General features: G+C 36.5%; 1 pseudogene; it reads left to right on the top strand.

Moving 5' to 3' along the window:
- Positions 1 to 508: 508 nt before the first annotated feature.
- On the top strand, positions 509 to 6475 carry LOC112128542 (tripartite motif-containing protein 49D-like; annotated as a pseudogene).
- The last annotated feature ends 1991 nt before the right edge of the window (positions 6476 to 8466 follow it).

The following is an 8466-nucleotide window of genomic DNA, read 5'->3' as shown; positions in this document are numbered from 1 at the left end:
TGCAGGCTTGTTACACAGGTAAACATGTGCCATGGTGGTTTGCTGCCCCACTGTTGTGTCTCTCTCTCAAAATATATCATAGAACCCTCTAGCCATCTTCTCGTATTTCTTTGGCCAAGGCAGTTTTTCCCACTCTTTCATATTCATTCAGCAGTTATATGAAAGAAGAATAGGAACAACTACAATTTATTCTAGGCCACTTAGAATCAAACCCAATTTCCAGATCCACATTCAGAAAAATGGGAATTTGAATAGATTAGTATTATGTTACAGTCAGGAACTATGAGTAGAAGGGGTTGTGAGTCACCTAGTCAGTCATATCTAATATAATGCTGGGAGGCTCTCTCTGTGTGAGATTTTTATTTTTGTTACGGAAGAAATAGTTTGCTGTGCTTTAATGAACACTGTCAAGAGAAGAAACTATAGCTGTCACTTATCTCCACATGTTCAGAAGCTTTTCATCAACCCAGACCCCAAAATGACATGTTGCTCTTTCTTCCTCAGAAACATGAATTCTAGAATCTCGCATGTCTTCCAGAGGGAACTCACCTGCCCCATCTGCATGAACTACTTCATAGACCCCGTCACCATAGACTGTGGGCACAGCTTTTGCAGGCCCTGTTTCTACCTCAACTGGCAAGACATCCCAATTCTTACTCAGTGCTTTGAATGCATAATGACAGCACAGCAGAGAAACCTCAAAACTAACATTCGATTGAAGAAGATGGCTTCCCTTGCCAGAAAAGCCAGTCTCTGGCTATTCCTGAGCTCTGAGGAGCAAATGTGTGGCACTCACAGGGAGATAAAGGAGATGTTCTGTGAAGTGGAGAGGAGCCTGCTCTGTTTGCTGTGCTCCAGCTCTCAGGAGCACCGGTATCACAGACACTGTCCCGTTGAGTGGGCTGCTGAGGAATGCCGGGTAAGTGATGCCTCTGGAAATCTATTTCTATAAAGGACACATGAAATTCCTGTGGGCCTATTTTCTTGGAGATTGCGATTTACTAGGGACTTATTTGTCTCTCATTCTGGGACCCCTCCCTATGAAATGGTCTGCATGTTACTTTATTGTCTTCACCGGTGCTTCAATTTATGGCTCTTTTGCAGGAGAAGCTTTTAACGAAAATGCAGTCTTTATGGGAAAAAGCTTGTGAAAATCAGTGAAATCTGAACATGGAAACCACCAGAATCAGCCACTGGAAGGTTAGTCCTGTACTACGCTACCTTCTCCAGGAACTTACGTTGGGCAAATGGGTGACTCTTAAAATAGGAACTTCATATCAAACCGTAATGTTTCTGGGAGTCTATAAAAAAAAAAAAAAGAAAGAAAACATTGAGAAAAAGTGGCATCATTTCTTATGTAGAATAGTATGACTGCTAGATGGGATTTCTAACACAACCATTGATGTTACCCAAAGCATGCTGGTTTGTTTTCATACAGACATGTAGCTATACACCAACAGATGCAAGAAACTGGATCATCTCACAGCATTCTATATGTGCTGGCTGGATAAATGCTGGGCATAAGAGTTATTTGGCAGTATGGAAAGCTCAAGTGAACCTTCTGAGCCTGGGTCAACATTATTCTGAATGCTGGTGGACAAGTAGTATTTGGAATTGCATGGAAAATTTGAGGCAGAAAGAGTGACAGGGGAAATCTAGGGCAACCATGAAATTAAGAATCTCAACTAATTAATATTGAATAATACACAAATATGATGAGAAAAGTGGTGAGAAATATGGATTTGTGTCTTGAGGGACACATGCAAACACGCCCAAAATACAGGCACTAGTATCTAAATATAAGGAGAACTCTGATGACTTCAGAGAAATATTAAAAATTATTTTCTCTTTGTGGATGTATACTCTGAATGTATGATAGCTAATATTAGTGTGTTGAAAAGTATTTCATAAGAACCTAGTCTATGTTGAATATTAAATTAGAAAATTTGCCAGTATAGAAGAAAGAAAGTATCTTTCTCCTCACAAATCATACGATCCAAATGAAAGAGGCAAAAATGGTCAACATGCAAATATGTGCAATACATGATGTGTTCGAGTGTGGTAGGTTCTTTGTTGGAGAATAATCAAGCAGGGAAGTAGAAAAGGACAATAGAGGCCAGAAGCTGAAGAATAGTGTCTGAGTTTCAAACAGGGTGGTCAGAAAAAAGATTCACTGAGAAATTCAAATTGAACAAAGTTTCAAATAGGAAGGGGAGTACAAAAGTGTGTATGGATGTATATGTGGACCATGAGTGTGTATATATGTATAGGTGTGTTTGTGTGTGTGTGTGTGTGTGTGTGCAAAATTCTAGTTGGAGAGAATAGCATATGCAGTAATTTTGAGTTTGTGTATATTTGGAGACCTGGGGAACCGCAAAGAAGTCTATGTTTCAGATTGGGATGACTTAGAAAAACAATGGAAGGAAATGAATTCAGGGAGACAAAGATGGCCAAATCATAAATGCAGCCTTATTAGGATAGGTTCTGCTGGGTGAAATGCATTTAGCTGGACATGTTAGTCTAAGGTCATTTCACATATAATGAGTTTAAGCAACTTGTTACGTATCTCAGAAATAGAAATAATTATTTCCTTTCTAGTAACTATAGCTCTATACTCCAACTCTTAAGCGTGAACTGTTCTTACTTTTCCATAAATATGGGTTGGAATAGAGAAATTCAAACTGTTGTTGTTTTTTTTTAATTTCCAACTATCTTGGAACACACATTATCTTGAATAAATTAAATGTAATTGGTCAGATACATCTATGTTGATCTTTATGCAGAAAGAAAGGAAAGGAAAAAAATTTGTGGATTCTAAGGACTGGCAAGACAGAGGTTTAAACTATTGGATGTTCAAGAGACAAAAGTAATCAGTGAGACTTAATAGGAGATGGATAAATACATTTCTCTTTTGACTAATCCATTATCACTGCAGGATTATGTGAATGTAAGGCTAGAAGCTATTAGAGCTGAGTATCAGAAGATGCCTGCATTTCATCATGAAGAAGAAAAACATAATTTGGAGATGCTGAAAAAGAAGGGGAAAGATATTTTTCATCAACTTCATTTAAGTAAAGCCAAAATGGCTCATAGGATGGAGATTTTAAGAGGAACATATGAGGAACTGATGAAAATGTGCCATAAACCAGATGTGGAGCTACTTCAGGTACAAACTCACAGAGTGCTTTCAGGTTTTTGGCTACTCACATGCATAAGTATTTTCCTCATGGCTGAAATCCATCTCCTTACCTTTATTTCCATGATGTGTTTCCAAAAACACATTCGCATAACTAATGCTACTTTATTGGGAGAGTATAGCCCCGCCAAGGGATTCTACCAGGCCAAAGATCCCTCCTACTTTATCCACCAGCCACAAAACATTGTGGAATGGTCAAGGTAACAGCCCCAATAACTATTCCCCAACTAAGTCAATAATACATTCTGGGTCGTCACACATGTATAAAATAGTGGGTGATTCATTTACATTTAGGTTAATTTGAGGACATGGCAAGATCAGAAGTTTTGGGAATCTGGGCTCACATTAATGTTATTGTGGGAGCCACTCATTTGGGTAATAGGTTCTGGGAAAGATGACTGAGTAGGTTATTTGAGGTTATCATGGAGCATAGACTCTCTGGGCCTCTTCTCCCTTCACTTCTTTAGAGAATGTCTTCAAGACTCAGACCTTCCCAGGACATTAATTAGTGACAATACGACTGACTGGGTTTTTCATTACAGAAGAAATAGAAAATGCTTTGCAGAAGAGAAGATGGTAGGGAAATAATATCTTGAGGAACTGACTCCAAATTTCACACTGAACTTAATGAAAGATGCATCTTGTGAACTGCACTAAATCTTTCTTTTTTTTTTTTTTTGTACAGGCTTTTGGAGACATATTGTACAGGTGAGTGTGTACCTGTATTTTAGCATATGTTCTTTCACTTTCCACGAATATCAAAGCAGGCTCTACCAAAGTCATGGCATAAATGATTAAGATATTGATACTTCTTTATTTTTTTTGCATCTACTTTCGTTCCCACACCAGAAAAGACAAGACCACTAAGTAAATAAATACATAGATAAATAAATAGTGAAGTAAAATTTCAAAAAAACATGTTTATTCCTGATTTTGTTTTATTGATTAAAAGCCTGCACAGGTGAAAGATGAAGTTTTGTTTTGTGGATGGTGAGAAAGTCACCAGAGGAAGCAGGAGAGAAGTGGGGGAAGTATTTTAGCAGTGAAAATGTTGATGATTTGTTGTTCATACCTATATACATATCAGTTAACAGTTCTGAAAAATAGATTGAAAAAACTGTGGAGTGTTAGAACTGTATAAGTCTCTAGGGAAGCTTGTTTCTAGAAGGCAGGTCTAGCTGCCTAGAACAAGTTTCACATTCTTTATCTTGAAAAGGAAGCAGCAGATGCAGCAGTCTCCCCAGAACCCCGCTATTTCAGACAAAGATGTCAGGGGAGTCTGCCAAGAAGTGGAACGCAGAATTTCCTTTCTAAATATTCTCAAGGCCATAAGGCTAAGGAACCTTACCCATTTGGGGCAAAAAATAAGAAAGATCAGACTGAATTCTGACTCAGACTCTCCCACTATGCTTTAAAATTCAGAAACTGTAAATAGAAATTAATTTCAAAAAGGAAGGAATAATTTTTGAATTATCAAATTTATGGGTTCAAAGGATTCTCACAAAATATCTTTAAAATACAAGTAGTGATTTTTATTTATTTTATGGCTGTAGATGTTGTAACTGCAGGTTTTTCCTTGCAGGAGTGAGTCCGTGCTGCTGCACATGCCCCAGCCTCTGAATCTAGAGCTCAGGGCAGGGCCCGTCACTGGACTGAGGGACAGGCTCAACCAATTCCGAGGTAAGTCTCCACCCATAGGCAGCACTCCCACTATCTAAATATTATTATTGTTAGGATCACATAGGTAATATTTCACCCTTTATCAAATATTTTACTACTTTATAGACATAAGTGGGCAATATAATCATGCAACCCTATTGTATCTGTGTCTGTATAGTCAGATTTACAGCATTAAGTTTGAAAGATAGTGAAAAACAAATACATTATGGCCTCCTATGTACTGAGTAATGTAATTGGAAAAAGGAGTAGTGTAGCAAATTTAAAAAAGGAGCAAATGGAACAGTGCTCAGATTGAAGTTGAGTTATTTAATGTTCAATACAAAATTTTACATTTCTGTAGTGTATTCATTTGAACAGCTAAGAACTGTTCTTTTGGGGAATATAGTTCACTGGAGATTCTTGGGGTTTTTAAATTTTTTAAATGGATATATATTATGTATTTCCAAGAAAATTAGTTAATGGGTAAAAATAAAAAGAAGAAATCATTTTGTGAATGCAAGTAAAATTACAAACTAAAAGAAGTTCAGTTTAATTGCAATATGAAAAGCCACAGGTTAAGTCTAAAATCCAGCTTCAGCCCCAAGCTAGCATGGAGGGCCACAGAGAGACTGGTAAAAGATTTTGGAGAAATCTGCTTTACATTATCAGTTATGACATGTACTTACGGATTTTTATCCAGTTATCTAGAGCGGTTCTTGAGTAACTGAAAATCTTCACATTCTTTCCAAAATGATAGCAGTAGTTTTTAAGAATAAGAAACATTTCTAAATAATGATCTTGATAACAGCATAGCATTCAGGGCATATAATGTGCAAATTTTGCTTTGAAAATTGGATTGAAAGAAGTTGGTCTTACATTTGGCTCTTAATATGTAAGTTTTCAAAACATTTTTAATATCTGTAGTTAGCATTTTGTTTGTCTTGTAGATAATAATAATCATCTCTATACTTTATTAGAAGTTACAAGCAAAAGTGTCCTTGTGACTTTACATTTCCTGGTAAATTAACTTCTTGATAGAACAATTTTTGCTGATTTACACATGCCTATGCATGTTTTCTTTCTTTCTCTTAATTAATTAATTTATTTATTTATTTTGCAGTGGATATTACTCTGCATCATAATGAAGCCAACAGTCATATCTTCCGATGTGGAGATTTGGGAAGCATTTGTATTGGATGTGACCGTCAAAATGCGCCCCATATCAGTGCAACACCTACAAGTTTTCTTGCATGGGGTGCTCAGAATTTCACCTCCGGCAAATATTACTGGGAGGTCCATGTGGGGGACTCTTGGAATTGGGCTTTTGGTGTCTGTAACAAGTATTGGAAAGGGAAGAATCAGAATGGCAAAATATACGGAGAGGAGGGACTCTTTAGCCTTGGGTGTGTTAATAACAACATTCAGTGCAGTCTCTTTACCACCTCCCCAATGACACTGCAATATGTCCCAAGACCTACCAGCCACGTAGGTTTATTCCTGGATTGTGAAGCTAGAACTGTGAGCTTTGTTGATGTTAATCAAAGCTCCCCTATATACACCATCCCTAATTGCTCCTTCTCACCTCCTCTCAGGCCTATCTTTTGCTGTATTCACCTCTGACCAGAGACAAATCAGAAATGTGTTCATCTGCTGTGGGAACCCCTTTATCCCAGAAAGCTCTCTTCCTTGTGCCTTATCCAACAGGACAGATAGGTTCTGTTTTATGTCTTGAATTGCATTCTAATGTTATTAAAACTCATTTATTGTGTTACTATTAAATGTGGTAAAAACACTAAAAGTATACGTATTGGTTCTTAATTAATTTTTGAAAAGTCATTATTCATGATCATGGCATAAAATATATTCTCTGTTTTTTTTTCTTTACTTCTGACTGCCACTGAGTGAAATAATAGATGACAGACATGTCTGAATGGAGTTAAAATCAGTGGAAGAGAGTCGGGATCTTTTGCCTCATGCAAAAACTTGGAGTGAAGTCTTAACGATAACTGAGAAATGTTGTTTTTCTTTCTCTTTATCTAACTATATTGCACTTATCCATCATGTTTCATTGTACTAATGCATCCTTGAGTTAACATCATTTGACCTTCTGGGCTTCACTTTGGAATTCTCACCACATGTATAAATAATCCTGCATTATTAGTGTGCTCTTCTACATTGAAATACACAAGGTGATCAGAACAATGCTGGATTAATTGAATTTTATTTAAAAAAGTAACTAAACATTGACTCCTACCTCAAAAGACACACAGTCATTTCCAAATAGATTCAAGTCCTGAAGGTAAGGGGAACATGATAAAATATTCTCATAAGGATTTCTTAACCAGGACAAAAATTAACAACTAAAAAATATTAGTTGGTTTATATTAATGATGACATCTGTGTTTCAAAAAACATGACACAAGAATTGAAATGCAAACCATTAGTGGAGAAAGATATTCACCCGAATATATATAAAATACAATACAATACATGTGCATGATGAATAGTTAAAATGTATTTTAAATATTTTTCCAGATTCTTCCAGAGTGGCATAGAATAAACTTGGATGGCAGAGTCAATGATGAAATTAGCTGTGGAAATGGGAAACCGTCTTTTGGAGGACAGTAGTAATGCTGTGAACTTATGAAAACATCCAAGTATTCGGTAGCACCTAAAATGTGTCTCCATAACGTCATTTTACAGATGCGTATCAGAAATCTGAAATTTGGGAGAACATTCTACTAGTGTTCTCTAGTGAGAAAATACAGCTGGAAGGAAGAAGGGAGGGAAGATGAAGGAGAGAGAAACAGAATGCATTTGAGAGAAAATGCTATTTAGACTAAAATAGAATACTGCAGATACCACGACAAAGTGGTTAAAGTGTGTCTTATGGAGCAGAAATGGCAGAAAATACCACAGTAAAGAGATTTACAACTGGACTGTTAGTTCTGGCTTTTATTCTGTCAACGTTGTGGCTTCTAAACACATCAGCGCTCTCCTTTGATCCATGTGCTAATTAACAACCTACACTCTGCCCCCTCTCCGGGATTCTTTCATCCTGTTAAACCCAATCTAATTCTAATCCAGCTGGTCACTGTAACACATGTAATCATCTAATAATTTTAAAAATATATTTGATGAACTAGTGAATATACCTCATTCTCAACAAAAATACTGTTTGAGAGGGAAAGTCGATGGTATTTACAACCATTTAGGTGCATCCACACATGCAGGCATATATATATATATATATGTGTATATATTTATGTATCTGAGTTAATTGCATTAATTAGAGTGGCTACCTGGATTAGGATTTCACTGGGCTTTGCTGATGAAAGAATTCGGAATGTTGTTTGGTTACCCTGTAATACCTATATGAGTATATTAACCCTGTAATTTTACTACTGCAGAAACTCCCTTAGATGTAATCAAGGATGATTGTATAGGGATGTATATTGTTGCACTCTTTCCAATCCTGAAAGAGAGAAAAATAAATATACTGTAATGTGGAAATTGTTTAGAAAACCAGAATGCATTTTACTAATCCCTGTAAAAACCAATGCCATCTATATGTATTAATATATCGATAGTAACAGATTTTCTTTTATCTC

The sequence above is a fragment of the Pongo abelii genome, chromosome 9 (genome assembly GCF_028885655.2).
Source record: "Pongo abelii isolate AG06213 chromosome 9, NHGRI_mPonAbe1-v2.0_pri, whole genome shotgun sequence".
Taxonomy (NCBI): Eukaryota; Metazoa; Chordata; class Mammalia; order Primates; family Hominidae; genus Pongo; species Pongo abelii.
This window is presented reverse-complemented; position numbering and strand designations above follow the sequence as displayed.